Source organism: Papio anubis, chromosome 6, assembly GCF_008728515.1.
Source record: "Papio anubis isolate 15944 chromosome 6, Panubis1.0, whole genome shotgun sequence".
Classification (NCBI taxonomy): domain Eukaryota; kingdom Metazoa; phylum Chordata; class Mammalia; order Primates; family Cercopithecidae; genus Papio; species Papio anubis.
In genome coordinates this window covers 48,468,776-48,483,438 of record NC_044981.1, presented here as the reverse complement: position 1 = coordinate 48,483,438, position 14,663 = coordinate 48,468,776, and the positions used below count along the sequence as shown (strand labels likewise).

General features: G+C 34.2%; 1 long non-coding RNA gene across 2 annotated transcripts in view; it reads left to right on the top strand.

Moving 5' to 3' along the window:
• Positions 1-8,485, top strand: part of LOC103883715 — a 47,160-nt gene extending 38,675 nt beyond the window's left edge. For both annotated transcript variants that reach the window (XR_004184296.1, XR_002521577.2), the window contains one exon: positions 7,118-8,485. This is a non-coding gene — a long non-coding RNA (uncharacterized LOC103883715). The remainder of the gene's footprint in view (positions 1-7,117) is intronic.
• Positions 8,486-14,663: the final 6,178 nt, after the last annotated feature.

The window sequence follows — 14,663 nt, the reverse complement described above, 5'->3', positions numbered from 1 at the left end:
CTGCTTTAAGCCGGGCCCACATGTAATCCAAGAACTTATTGTTCTGATATGTACAAGCAAGGCTAAGGCTTCTTGTCACATTAATGAAAGGAGAGAAAACTCAGAAAATGTAACCCCTTATTGGAAAACTTGGACCTAACCAGAAGACAAAAATTGATTTATATTTTCTTTCTTCTAATGGCTCTGTTGTGTAACTCCATTGTTTTGGTAGAAGAACTTTCAAACTTTTTTTTCTCCCAGCACACAATTTAAAATAATGAAGTGTTTCCATCAAAAACAAATTTACATGATCACTATTGCTCTACAGAAATGAAAGAATTTTTAGGACTGGATGATAGAAGGAAACTTTGCCTGACTTTCAACACTATGATGAGTTTTTAAAAATTAATAAATAGTATATTTTTATGATAATAAAAGGGAATTATATAGACATGTCTTTGAGTTTCAAAAGTAAATCATAGTATTTTTCCCCCCAAGAGCTTATACTGGATGAAGTGAAGATGGGGTAAAATGGGTGAGAAAGCAGGTATGATGTTGAGGGGACTGATGTAAACTTTATCCTCATCAACATCTTTAGTCCTTTCTTAATTCTGAGGGCGATGTGGTTTTAGGAGAAAAATCAGTGGCCTATTGTCTCCTGGAATTCAACTCCAGGAACATTTTCCATAATTATATTCAGTGTTTAATGGGGGTGAAACCCAGGCAGAATAGGGCATTTCTTATTCGTATCAATTTCTTTTGCTTTACTCTTTGTAAACTCACTGTCTACCCAACTCTGCCTGGAAGCCTTTGCTCACGCCACCATTAAATGGCGTAGCCAAGGTTTAAGTCCAGCACCAGAGCTCACCTTCTAAATCACTGGTTAACTCACATCATGGTTGAGCAACTTGCCCAGGTCTCACAGCGAAGTGCAGAGAAAGATAAAGACTATGAATAAGGTGACTGTAACTCACAGTTTGTCCAGGCAATCTCAGTTTATAATTATTACTCCTGCATGAGTAATATTGAAAGAAACAGTATTACTTATGGAGAATTAATACTGATAAACTGAGATTGAACCAGCTTCATCAATATTATATGGTTACTTTAGCACTACAATTGTAATTAAAACGCTACTTTGCTCATACTTTTTTATTTACCCAAATTTGTTTGATTCAAATAAGTTTATTTATTTAGGTACTTTTTTTTTTAAACTCAGCAACGTACCAAAGCATTTCATCTACAGATCAGATTATCTCCATCTATGGCATTTCACTCAAGCCAAGTAAAAAGCTATTTCTCATATGAAAAATAAATAACAGTCCCTAGTAAGAAAAATAGTAATACACTCTTTGTAAGTGTGTGGTCAAATTATATTAAAAAAAATAGTTTGAGGCTAGAAGAAATAGGAGAGAAGCAGACACATTTTTAGACATGTCATAACATTTACAGTGATTTTAGGTGAAAAGAGCAGTAAATTTCAATAGACTGAAAAAATTTGCAGCACAGCAGGCCTAGGGGGAAAAAAAATCTGTCTTTTACCAAGATCTTAAAAACTTCTGTTGTCAAAGGCCTCTTGAAATGTGAAGATGCTGTATATTGTCTTCAGAATTCTGCATTTATCCTATTGTTATTTTAGCATTTTCTAAAATGTCTGCAATCCTCTGTGGGATCCTTGAAAGTAATGCAAGTTTATAAAGGTGTCTTCAATAACGCTTAGTGCTATCACTAATGAATATTGAGACTAAGGTCTGCCATGAATAAGTCTCATGCCTACTTAAATGCTTCTGGTTAATGGTGAGGAGAGCCAAAGAGAGGAGCCATCTAATCTCAGTTGCCGTCCTCCTTCTCCTGACTTTCTCGATGCCCTTGTTTATAAGTGTCCTAGCTCCAGCCATTTCTGCCACGTAATACTTATTTTATTTTATTTAACTTTTCCTAGAATGGTCTATGTTTTACTCATCAGCTTCAAAACTCTGCTCAGACTCAGCTTCAGGCATGATTATGATATCTTTATATGGTGCTGGAGAACCTTTGATCATGTTAGAGCTGGGTACAGAAACCAGGGCTGGGCCAAAACAAAAAAAAAAAAAAAATAGAGGTTTCATTTATTGGGATTATTTTCCCTCATTTTGAAATTCCAGTGCCCACATACACACACACACCCCCCTAAAATCTATGTTAATGAGTACATCCATACAAATGAAGCACATACATTTTAGAACTCAACGTATACATGAAGGTTGCCTGTTCCAGTGCCCTTATATATGATTTTCAGCTATCATCAAAAGTTTTGTTTGTTCCTGCTCACTCTTCTTTAATGATAGAGTTTAAAATGGCAGTGCATCCCTGATGATGAAAAGAAAGATAATGATCAGGTTTTTTATATTCTCCCAATGATTTACTTTGTTGACTAACACACCTGTGTGTTCCTAGTGGGTTACAAGTGGGACGAATATTCACCTAAATCTTTTGGGGTAGTTGCAGAGGCCAGGAGTGGCCAGAATTCCTGCAGTAATTGTCCTGCCTTGTTTGTAAAGCCCATGGTACTTTATAAACACAGGTATTTTCTTCATGTGCTATCACTTAGGAAAGTTTTCTTGAACGAACCCATTAAAAATCATAATAATGATGGTTTCAAAAGCACTGTATTTGGTAAATAAATCTGGGAATATTGGAATCTTAAACTCATTCAAGACTGGCTGTCTACAGAGCCAGTCTACTCTAGGTGTCTGAAATGTTCTTTTCATTTCTAGGTAATTATGAATACAGTGGGCCCCTTGCACTTAAAGCTATATCCAAAAGTGGCAGACTTTTCATAATATTTGTGTTTATACCTGTTACTAAAACAATAGCAATCCCTTATATTTATATATTTTATCATAGTTTATTTTTTAAAAAATCATGTACATGTACTCATTTACATACTTTCAGGGAGATTTTCCTGATATCTCAGAAAATTGGTTATGTACTATATTCTCTAATAAAACAGAGATCTGTCATTAAAGAAAAGATAAGAATGGCAGCTTTTTTTTTTTTTTTTTGAAACGGAGCCTCGCTCTGTCGTCCAGGCTGGAGTGCAATGGCACGATCTCGACTCATTGCAAGCTCCGCCTCCCGGGTTCACGCCATTTTCCTTCCTCAGCCTGCAGAGTAGCTGGGACTACAGGCGCCCGCCACCACGCGGGCTAATTTTTTGTATTTTTAGTGGAGACGGGTTTTCACCATGTTAGATAGGATGGTCTCGATCTCCTGATCTCGTGATCTGCCCGCCTCGTTCTCCCAAAGTCTGGGATTATAGGCGTGAGCCACCACGCCCGGCCAAGAATGGCAGCTCTTAAGGCTCAGAAGAACATGCTCTTTTCCTCAACCTTGGACGCAGATCATAGCAAAGGCTTTCGGACATTTCCCAGGGCAGAGCAACATGACCCCATCAGCCTCTACAGTCAGATTTAACCCTCACAAAATAAATACTAACTATAAACATTCACTTTAGGCAGATTAATAAAAAATAAAAATAAATAAATGAATAAATAAAGTAGAATTGTGACCTCTGTTTAGCCACTTTCTTGTCCATGGAATAAAGAGAGGTTGTTCACTGGACTTCACCTAAGATGTTCTTTGCTGCCTGTTGTCAGTTGGAGCAGGGAGAGAATTCAGGAGAAAAATAATAGAGTCTCGACTTGGATTTAGTTGTTTTTCACCTTTGCCCAGAGAGAACACCATCCCAGGAGAAAAAAAATTTATAATCAGATAGAGTTCTTTGAACACATCAACAGCTTAATGAACGTAAACTAACAGACTTGCAGCTATGGGAGAGAGCACCAGAGGTCACCTGCTTGTTATCCCTATTTTCCAACAAGACTTCTCTGAAACCTACTCCTAAAAACATGGGCATACACTGATTTCCTAGCCAAAACTTACAATATGCAGTATAGAATTGCTGGACTCAAATATTTATTCAACTTTTTGCTAAAACCAAATTTTTTTAAAAAAAGAATATTACCACTTGACTTAAATGTGAAAATTGCATTTTCTTGAAAAAGAACAAAAGAAATAAGCTTCTGAAACAGACCTGAATTGATCCAATATTTATTTGAACAAGAACAATTGTAAAAACTTTGAGATAAAAGAATTTCATAGCCTCCAACAGTATATTTACCAGGGTTTCATATATGCAATAATAATTTGGTGTCTTTACATTAAATCTCTGACACTATATTTTGGGCATATTTTCTTTTCTTGATAAAAATGATAATTTTCTATATCATCCATTCTTTTAAATGAGAATTTCCACCAAGCATATACTTTATGCATAAAACTATATTTCTTGTAGTTTATTTTCTATCTTGGTATTAAGTCACACAGTTAGTGTTAAATGTGTTTGCATTTTTTAACAGTCTACTTTGAATTTAAAAAATTGTACGTGGAAGAAAAGCATCAAGTAGGTCAATAATTGAGGAAAAAAAGCCTTCCCTGACATTAACATCCCAACTACAACTCCTGCAATTAATTCTGTCCTGTTGGGGATGAGGAAACTTAGGTTTATAGAGGTAATGGTCATAGAGGAAAAGGAGACAGAAATAGAATTTTTCTTGGCTTCTACCACTACTTATCTCATTAAATAATACTGCCTTTAAATGTTCTATATATTGTTGTGCCTTTGTAATTTTAACAATGTGACTTTATTATGTCATCAAAATTAAATTGAATAAACAAAAGCACAAAATGTAGTTTTAAGATGTCAAAACAAGATTCTGAAATCTAGGGGAAAAAAACACAACAACAACAACAACAACAAAAAAAAAACCCAACAGTACATTTAGGATCTCTTTACGATACAAACGATTGTCATTCTGAATATTTCTAAGCTCTTGGTCTCATAGGACATTTATATAATTTCTTCAGTGTTACAATAGAATTATTACTCCTCCGAGAAATTCCGTACTGTGAGAATGGATTAGAGTAATTGAGCTGGCAGATGGTCTTAATATAAGAAATATATTGATACAATAACCACTTTCTTTCCTGACCGATGAAGCTGATAAAAGATGGATTAGAATGGAGAATACATGGAGGAAAACATTCAGGCTGCTTAGACACATGCTGTGGGAGCCAGAGTCAAAATAATCTAACCTACCTCATTCACTTTGATTAATTTTTTCCTCTGGTGGAATTATTTCATTCTCATCTGATTGTTCAAGTCTTTATTTCACTAGGTTTAGTTATTTCCCATTCTTGTTCATATGAAGTACTAAGACTCACATGTTCATTCTTGCAGTGAAAAAGGCACCTGCAAGCTCTGTTTTCACGAGTTTACAGGTCCATGGATTCTCAGTCACTTGTAAGCTCTCACTCACCGAAACCTGTTTCACATGTGTTTGCTTTCATTTCTGCAGATCTCTCATACAGTGCCTGACACAGAGTAGATGTCTAATGAATATGTGTTAAATGAACTGGCACTGCTTACTAATGTTAATCCTCCCTTATGACTTTTGTAAAGATGATTTACTGTTTTCCTTAGGTAGGTTACCTAAATCACTTATATCCTTCCAGAAATTGCTTTCTGCTTACTAAATTAGGTATACCATCCAAAGCTGGCATATCAAATACATATAATCTTAGTTACTTTAATTATCATTCTGTAGAGAAACTGTTACTTTCAGCAAACACCTCTAGTGATAGATGAAATTGTGACAAAAGTATAGGTTTTGAAGTTAGAGGTATTCAGATTTAAATTCCAGCTCCCAGATTATTAGCCATGTGACCATGATTAAATTACTTAATCTTTCTGATACTCCAGTTTTCTCATTTGTAGTAACATCTGGCTTTCAGGGTATCTTAAGCATTGCATGAATATCAGGAGGTCAGCACAATACCTGCAGCACAGGAGAGCTCACTCAAAGACACCTATTAGTGTTCTTAAATTTCACATCGTGCACAGCACTCCAAACCTGCTCATCTAAGGGAAAGTATTAAAACTTTTATAATAACTATTATTTATTTAAATTCAAAATGTATGAAAACGAATCCCTGCTAGAATAATAAATAGGATGAAACATTTAATTTAAATATGCAAATTAGAACAGCAGATGTTAATAATAAGTGATAAAATACATGATTTCATGTATTAAATTGTCCCGATGCTTCTAATTCATTTGGGACTATTTGGTATTATTTAGCTAGTACTGAAGGTCAAAAGAGTAAGACCTTCTGGGGTCTATTGGGGAATGGTGGAGTAGCACAAATAAGTATGAATCTGGTTGGCTTTTCCATAATCCATTTACGCACTCTCAGAATGTCAACATTTGAAGGTCCACAGGTTATAGTGCTGCCAGATAAGATATAAGAAGTAATTTTGATCTCAAATGCCAGAAAGAGCTTTTAAAAAGCTGTTACGTTATGATTCAATTGACAGACTATTTGAATATATCCTTTTTTATTCATTCATTTGTTCTTTCTTGAGAAAGGTTGTTCAGTACCTACTATGTTCAGGTGTTGAGATCAGTGCTGAGAGTGTGAAGCCAGTCTTTATCATCATGCAATTTTTAATATAAGGAAGAAAAGAATTTAGACTTAGGCATATTTAATAAAATAACATGGGCCTGTAAGTTAAAAAATACACTTTAGATTATCTTTCAATTGTTTTCAAAACAAGTGTTTTAGAAAGAAACAGTTTTTTATAACTTGGTCAAAATATAGCATTTGCTGTTTGCATAGTGGGGTCAGCAAATTAGTATTATATTCTGATTTGCAAATGACAGTATTCCTACATTTTAAATCTGTGCTCTTTTATAATTCTTTTGTCTGGGATTGTTGTTAATTTTTCTAAATTCATTTGCTATTGGTAATTCTTTTTCTTTCAGGATTAGTGGAGAGGTCAGCATAGAAGCATATTATTGAAATCTTTAAATGCTTTTCCAAGTTAAAAAGAATTAAAAGGTAGAAAAACTCTCACAGACTGAGCAATCACAAGGGGATCATCTATGGCAGCAGGAGTAGACATTGTAGCAGTACCCACAATAACTAATATAAATTCTACTCTTCTTGCACATTTATTACAGTAATAAATATATATGGTTGTTCTCATAAAACCTCCTTGGAGAGAAGGTTCACTATTTTAATTTCTATTTTACAGGTGAGAACATTGAGAATCAAAGAGATTATGTCATTTTCTGAAGGTTCTGCAGTTAGTGGATGTGCTCTATAGAAGCAAAGGTGGAAAGGTAACAAAAGTTCTTGATGCCCCTGAACCCCAGGCCCAATCCCTGCATAATACACAGCCTTTTGGATAAAACTGCTGATGTCTGCAGGCAGCATGTCAGCTGGGAAATGGCACCACCCATATAGTTCCAGGACTTTGTTAATACTAACAACCTGTACAACCACCACTACCACTCCAACTAAAGCCTATCAATGTGTCAGGCTTTGTGCATTACATGAATTTTCTAACATTGTTCCCAAATCAACTCAAAAGAATATCATTACCCTAATTGCTAGATAAGAAAATCAACATGTATAAATATAATAAATTGCCCAGTGTGCTGGAATTCAAATATAGGCACATTAGCTCAGGATCTGTATTCATTCCCACCAAACTAAACTGCAGCCTTGTGCAAAAGGCTGAAATATATTGACTCCTGTCAGCAGGTGTTTTGAATGTTAGGAGCATTTAGCAAACCTTCCTCTTCCCCTCCCCACATACATAACCTAAACTCAGATTAAGCAGACAGAAGCATATCTTCACTTCGATATTTGGCAGACCTCATGGAAGGTAGCCTATTGGTTCTGTAAGAATCACATTCTATCTCCACTTCTCTTTCTCAAACCTTTACCTGACACTTTCCAATCTCTTTTTAAGATTAACTACTTTTCCTTTCACTGATAATTTTTCTCCTTTTTCTTGTATCTGTATTTTCCTGCTTCCACACAAACACACAAACATATGAACTGATATTTTTGAGATCTACTCATTTTCTCCCTTCAGCTGCAGAATAATAATATTTTCTAGAATTATTTGTTTAATTATTTAAAGATATTTGATCTTTGGTTGTTAAGCATCCCATTAAACTTCAGGCAGTCTTTTTCAGAAAGAATTTTTAAAACTATTTCAATATAATATTGCTACATTAAATAAAGAAATAAAGGTTTTGAACAAAGAAAATAGAATATTTGTTTATAATAGCTACTTCTTTATGCAAACATTTCTTAAAACTCTAGAATTTAGAGAACACTTTCTTAAAAAGTTATCATGGTTCACACCTCTTAGTGAATAGCAGATGTTGACAATGAATTTTAATTTCTCTATTTCATGTTTATTACATATATATTTTAATCAAACTGGAAAAGTGAAAGCAATAGATAGTGAAGTCTTAAGAGCTTTAAAAGAAGGTTCTTACTTCCAGAGTATGAAGTAGATGAATGCAGTTTTTCATTGTGACAACAGTGCCACCTTGTGTTTTATCTAAAACTATAAAATAAAATAAAAATTTAAATTTTGGCTGCAAATAATAAGCCTCTATTCATACATAGGTTAATATTAGATATTTTAAATGTGAGTAAAAGTCAAAAAATTATTTTTTTAAAATCAAAAGTAAGTTATTAAAATTCATGTAGCCCTTTTAGTATAGAAAAAGGTTAATTTCTCCTTTGATGAAGAATAGGACTATTCACTCTAAATAGAGGCACAAAATTGTGTCTTTATCGTAATTATTTATTTAAAATAAGAAACTTGTCAAATTAATCTGCTGTAGTGAAATTTTGTCCTTATTTAATTAGAATTTAAGGAAATGATATCTGTGAATTAATAAAATATTTGAATTGTAATTTTAAATTTTATTTTAAAATAATAGATTCCTATATATAGTTATCAAGATGCACTAACATAGAAGAATGTATAATAAATGTCTGAAAATGATGCAATTATTTACAACCACTCTTCTATATACAGATCTAGGCAATTAAGGTGACTAAGAATTATTAGTTTTTTATGATAGTTTAAACTTATTAAACTAAGCACTTATTTTTCATAATATGGCAAAGTAATACAAATATAAACTTCAGTGTAGCCTTTGTCAAAATTGTCAAAAGTATGATAAATAAAATCAAAACAGACACTCTTATCTGTATTTAAATGAGCCACATATTCATTCTACATTCTTGGTATTTCTAAAATAACTTTACAAGGAAATATTTTACAAAACTTATTTAACTAGTTACAAATATATACTTACAATGCAAGCATTCAAAGTTTGTTAATACAGTTAGTATTTGTTCAAAAAGTAACTACTTCTCTATGAAAGGCATCTAAAGCTCAGATTTAAATGACTTAGGATTTTGTTTCCTGAACACTTCAAACTGTTCTCTAAAATAACTCTCCTTTTCCCATTATGTATAGAAACAGCTCAATACTTTTCCATAAGCATGAGCAGGAAATTATTTGACTACTCTTCTGTAATATTTCACTGCTTCATGGGGCATGAATTGCATTAAGACCAAAATAAAAGAGGCTAATAATAAACACTAGACTTCCTTTTATTTTCTTTGCACTTAATATATGCTCAACAAATGTTTACTTGTACTCCCATTCCATGTTTAACTGAATATGACCTTATATTTCATTTATCTAATTTTAATTCTTCAAGTTTTGTAGATAATAAATGGGATTCTCTTTCATTTTTATACTAAACACAACCTCAGCCTCCTCTCGCATAATTTGTTGTTAGTCTTATGCCTAGTTTATGACCCAAGAAGGTGAGATACACAGCGTATTCATGAGAGAGTTTGTGGTAGATGCTGTTAGTTAACCCAATATATTACCTGCCTCATTCTCATTTGCTCACCTTTCTTACAGAAGCATGCCAGGAACCCCAAGTGCTTCTTGGAAAGCATTGGGTTATTTTATAAAGGACTGAATGAATTACTGGCTCTATCCTTCCTTTTTTCCCTTCTTCCCTTGAACATGAACTTGATGCCCATGGCTTTAGTAGCTGTCTCATATCTGTTACAGAATGACCAAGATAATTTTTAAAAAATTCCAGTCCTGATACAATTAACTAGTGAATTAAATCCAGCAGGCACCTTTTCCAGATTTCCTGTTACGTGAAAGAAGAAACAAAAATTTAAGTCATTAGTCACTGGGCTTTGTAATACTTGCAGCTGAAAATCATCCTAAGTTGTCTAGAAGTTCAGATTATAGTAATTAAACCTCTAGGCACATTAACCTGAATAAGTTCCAGCAATGAAATAATTGGTGTATTTTATAAAGAACAGGCATCATGGAAGATATAACATTATCAGGGGTTCATCAGTTGATCAAAAATATTGAGTGACAATTTCATAGTGAACCATGATCAATATTGTAAGCTACAATTTATATAAAACATAGCATTTGAACAAATTGCACTCAGAATTATATGAAAAAATAAATGGCTAATATAACAAAATATCCACTATGTGTCAAATAGGTAGACAGGCAATACGGCTTAAAGTTGTGTTTATAAATATGGACATTGGTGGCTGTGTAGAAACTAGATAGAAGAGTGAAGGTGCTCCAGGTGGAGAAAAAGTAAGGGAAAAAGTCTTAAGATGAATGTGTGTGTTTGTACTGCCTGCAAAGTGGTCAGTAGGGAACTAGGCTTATATAAAAACATCTGACTCTTTTTCTTAGGCTTATGCTCACTTGGTTATCAAGAAAGGTGATTTGAATTCTTTTAACTGGGAATGTGATGATCCCTCAAAAGAGAATGAAAGAGTAGTGAAAAAAGAAAATGACATCGGTAAATTGAGCAAAGATAATCTAAACCCATGGGGAAAAACACAATAAATTATTGAGGACTAAAGACTTCAGAAAAAATAATCAATGCTAGTTTGAAAGTACATATAAAATCATGAGTCCATAAACTATACTTAAAAACCTGTCTGTGACTAAATATCAGTCACTAGGAACATGGATAACTAGGAGCATCAAGTACTGAAAGTGATGGACTGATAATTGGTGCTATGGTCTCTGTTATACCTGTGAGTGCTTTATTTGTCCTTCACTTAAAAGATGAACATGCAGCTCAGGGTCAACAGCATGTGGACTCTTGACATTCAGAGATTTTTGTCTGAATTGCTAAGTATTTGAATTCATATATATATATGTTCATTTATTTATCTTTTTGACAAATATATATAACATGCTTGCTCTGTGCCAGAAATTGTAAGGGCTATAGCAATACTGGGAACTTAATGTTCTTCCTCACTCTTACCCCTCATGCATTTGATCACAAACTTACCTAGAAACTACTGGATTATAAATAGAAGGTAAGAGACGCTAATGTTGACAATGTTTCAATGCAAGGCATAATGAGAAATGTACTACACAACATTAGCTGAGGAAGTTCTAATTGTTGGAAGAAGGCATAGAGAAATGTTTCCTGCAATTGGGAGTTAACAGCTTTAGTTAAGTATTTTTCTCCAGGGATGAGTAAAAAAAAAAAAAAAGACCATCTTTCTTTATCTTTTTTCATGTGCATAGATGTTCCATTGATTATAATTCTTATCCATATTTACTTTTATTGTAATAAGTTTCATTTATGTAACCCTCCAATACCCTTCGTGTGTCTGACTTTTCACTTACTATTTCCAGTTTCATTGCATGTGTATTTCAACATCCTCTCAAAATTCAATCTTAAACTGATTCTTATTTGAAATTATATTTTCTTCTGGGTTTGCTTTAAAAGTTTCTTATTACATATTTCCTGCATCCTAAACAGGTGTGCATGTGTGTGCGGGTGTGTGTGAAGATAAGCATGGTTGTTTTCTCTCCAGGGGGACTAAGGGGACAGAGTAGCAGACCAGACACATAAAACATAAACATTATTACAAAAGAGAGAAGGAGGGATTTAGGAGAAGGGAAAATTAGATTTTGGAGATCCAGGAAGACAAAAAGATGAGGAAGCAAATGAAGCTACAGTTAACTCTAGAAGTCATGAAACTGCTTGTTTTCTTTAAAAGTAACTTAAATATACAAGAAGTCTCCATGAACATGTTTCTCTATTTGGGTCAGCCTGATTTCTTCTTCTTACTTAGACTGAATAGAATAATGGTCTTTGTGTGGCAGTGTGGAGGAAAGGGACTCCTCTGGTTGTACATAGGGCAAATTATCATCCCATTCAACGGGTTTTATAATCAGTTTCTGCACAGAAACACTGGACCATAAATAGCAGTCTCATCTCGGCTTTCATGAAAACATTTTTCCGATTGAAATAAATGGTGAAGATCATCTTGAAGTGAGTTCTCAATCCCTTATGATGCCTCCAGGCCCCTAGCTGTATTATTACACCACTGTCAAAAGGATGTAGAGCACACATTAGTAACACAATATGCTCATAGTGGTGGGATTGAGAAATGGGCTGCAGTTGTCGGCCCATTCTAAATATTTTTTCTCATTCTTAAAAAAAAGTTGAAAAACTTGAATTGACAAGATACTGGTTTTCAGATCGTGGGAATTAACCTTGATGCATAATGAAAGTGTTTCCTGGAGCATTTGGATTGTATTATGGACACAAATCCATCAGGGTTTGACTTTCACGAAGTGTTTTTTCTCAGAAGTATATTGTCAGTATAGTGACCATGTATATACAATCTTACTGATTAGGAATATGGAAAATGAGCATGGTGTAACATTTTATGATTTCCCAAGAAGATGGATATGTGCTATAGCTTGCCCCCTTACTATATAAACACTTAGAAAAAAAATAGCTATCACTACTCATGGGCCTTGTTACTTATGAACAGGAAAAATATCATCTTGTGCTATGGCTGTCATTAGATGGTTGACAGATTTGGGAATGGGATGTAACAAGATGTACATAGTTATCTAAGGCAAGTTATCCCTCTTGTACAAAATATAAATCAGTCATCCTGTGGATACTTATCAAGCTGTGTACCTGGTAAAACAAACTGGTGAGTGAATGGTATGTGCAACCTACTTCTATAATTGGACCAGATTTGCAACATGCATTTTTAAAAGTTGGGTCATTTTATGAAACATGGCACCAGTTTGTTTTAGGAAAAACAAATGCTCAAAATCTGTTTTTTCTTAGCTCTGGATAGCTTATCCTGATGCAAGGAGGTAACCTACTAAAGTGTGAAGAGCAACTTATTACTTTCTCCATCAGATGTCACTTTAAGTAGGAGCTGAAAATGACAAAATGAGCTCCCATTTGGAGAAAAAGCAAACTTGCAAATTTGGCAAGTAGATAGTTAAGAAGAAGAATAAAGTGCAGAAAGTTATATTGTCAAAGAAACTGTAGCAGGAAGGTGCACAGTTTATGGAGTGATACTGCAATCATTTAGACACATAATATTGAGTGTGAAAATGCCAAAATTATTTGGAGGTGCAGATATAAATTTATCAGACTATGGATCAGGAAGATGGTATTTTCCTCTCTAATAATAGACAAATTGTACTTCCAGAATCCCGTTTATTTATAGACATGTCATTTGGAAAACAATGTAGACAAATTGGGAAGCAGTCAGAAGAAATGCAATGCCGTGATTAAGCGACTGATGAGGAGGGACCCTCACATAGTCAAGCAGTTAAACCTAAATGTGAAAATCTGGCTAAGCAACAGCACAGGATGAATGTAACTGCTATAAAAGAATAAAAGCTGAAGAAAGATTGTATTGAAATTAGGACAAGTGGGACCATATTTGAAAATCTGTTTTCTTTGTCTTCTAAATGGTATCACTATTATGAAATTGTCTTGCCAGAGATATAACATAACATGTAGAGTTTGATTCAATTAAAACTTTTCCTGACCAGGAAACACGCTCTGGTTCCAACAGTAGTAAAGAAGAAGGCCATTCAGAGTCCTGAGATCTGCCAAAATTCCTGGAGTTAGATTATAGGCCCCAGAACAATCTCGCAACCAAGATAGTGAAATAAATAATAATAAAAATAAATCCCTATGTATGTGTCAAGTGCTGTTTTAAATACTTGTATTATTTCATCCTTGTCACACTTGTACGTGCTACTCCTTAATGTTATCCACATTTTGCAGATGAGCAATGATGCACAGTGAGCTAGTAGGTTTTAGAGCTGAGGTTCAGGCTAAGTGCTGTTTCTACAGCCTTCACCTCTAAGCCAAGCTGTTGCTCCATGAACTCACATTCTTCTCATTCAAAATACTTTATTCCTTCTTCTGCTGCTCCACACAAATAGTTGTACCGTTACCCTGAAATTTGTGGAGGGCCACTATGTTCCCTTTCCTTAGTGTTATGCCCACATAAGACAGAACTGGCAGGTGCAACAGCAGGACAAGGCTCAGATTAATAGGAAGTCTCCCCTGTGAGGCTGTAACAAGTCTAACTCGTAAACATGACCTGGTTTTGAATAATTAAGAGCAAACCTTGGTGGGGTTGGTCATAGATAAACTAAACAAATCTGCAGCAATTCAGGTTAGTGTGGCTAAAATGTAGGTGTTTGAAGTGATTTTGAATACTGACCTTTCTATATTCTCAGAAAGTTACTTAACTTCTCATTGCTTAAGTTTTCCATCTCTAATTTGAGGATGGTGATATTTACCTGGTCAAGTGTTTGTAAAAGATTCAATTAATATTTATTAAAATAGCTCTGTGCCTAACACACACTGAGTGCCATAGAAATGGAATCTGTTATTATTATGAGGGAGTAA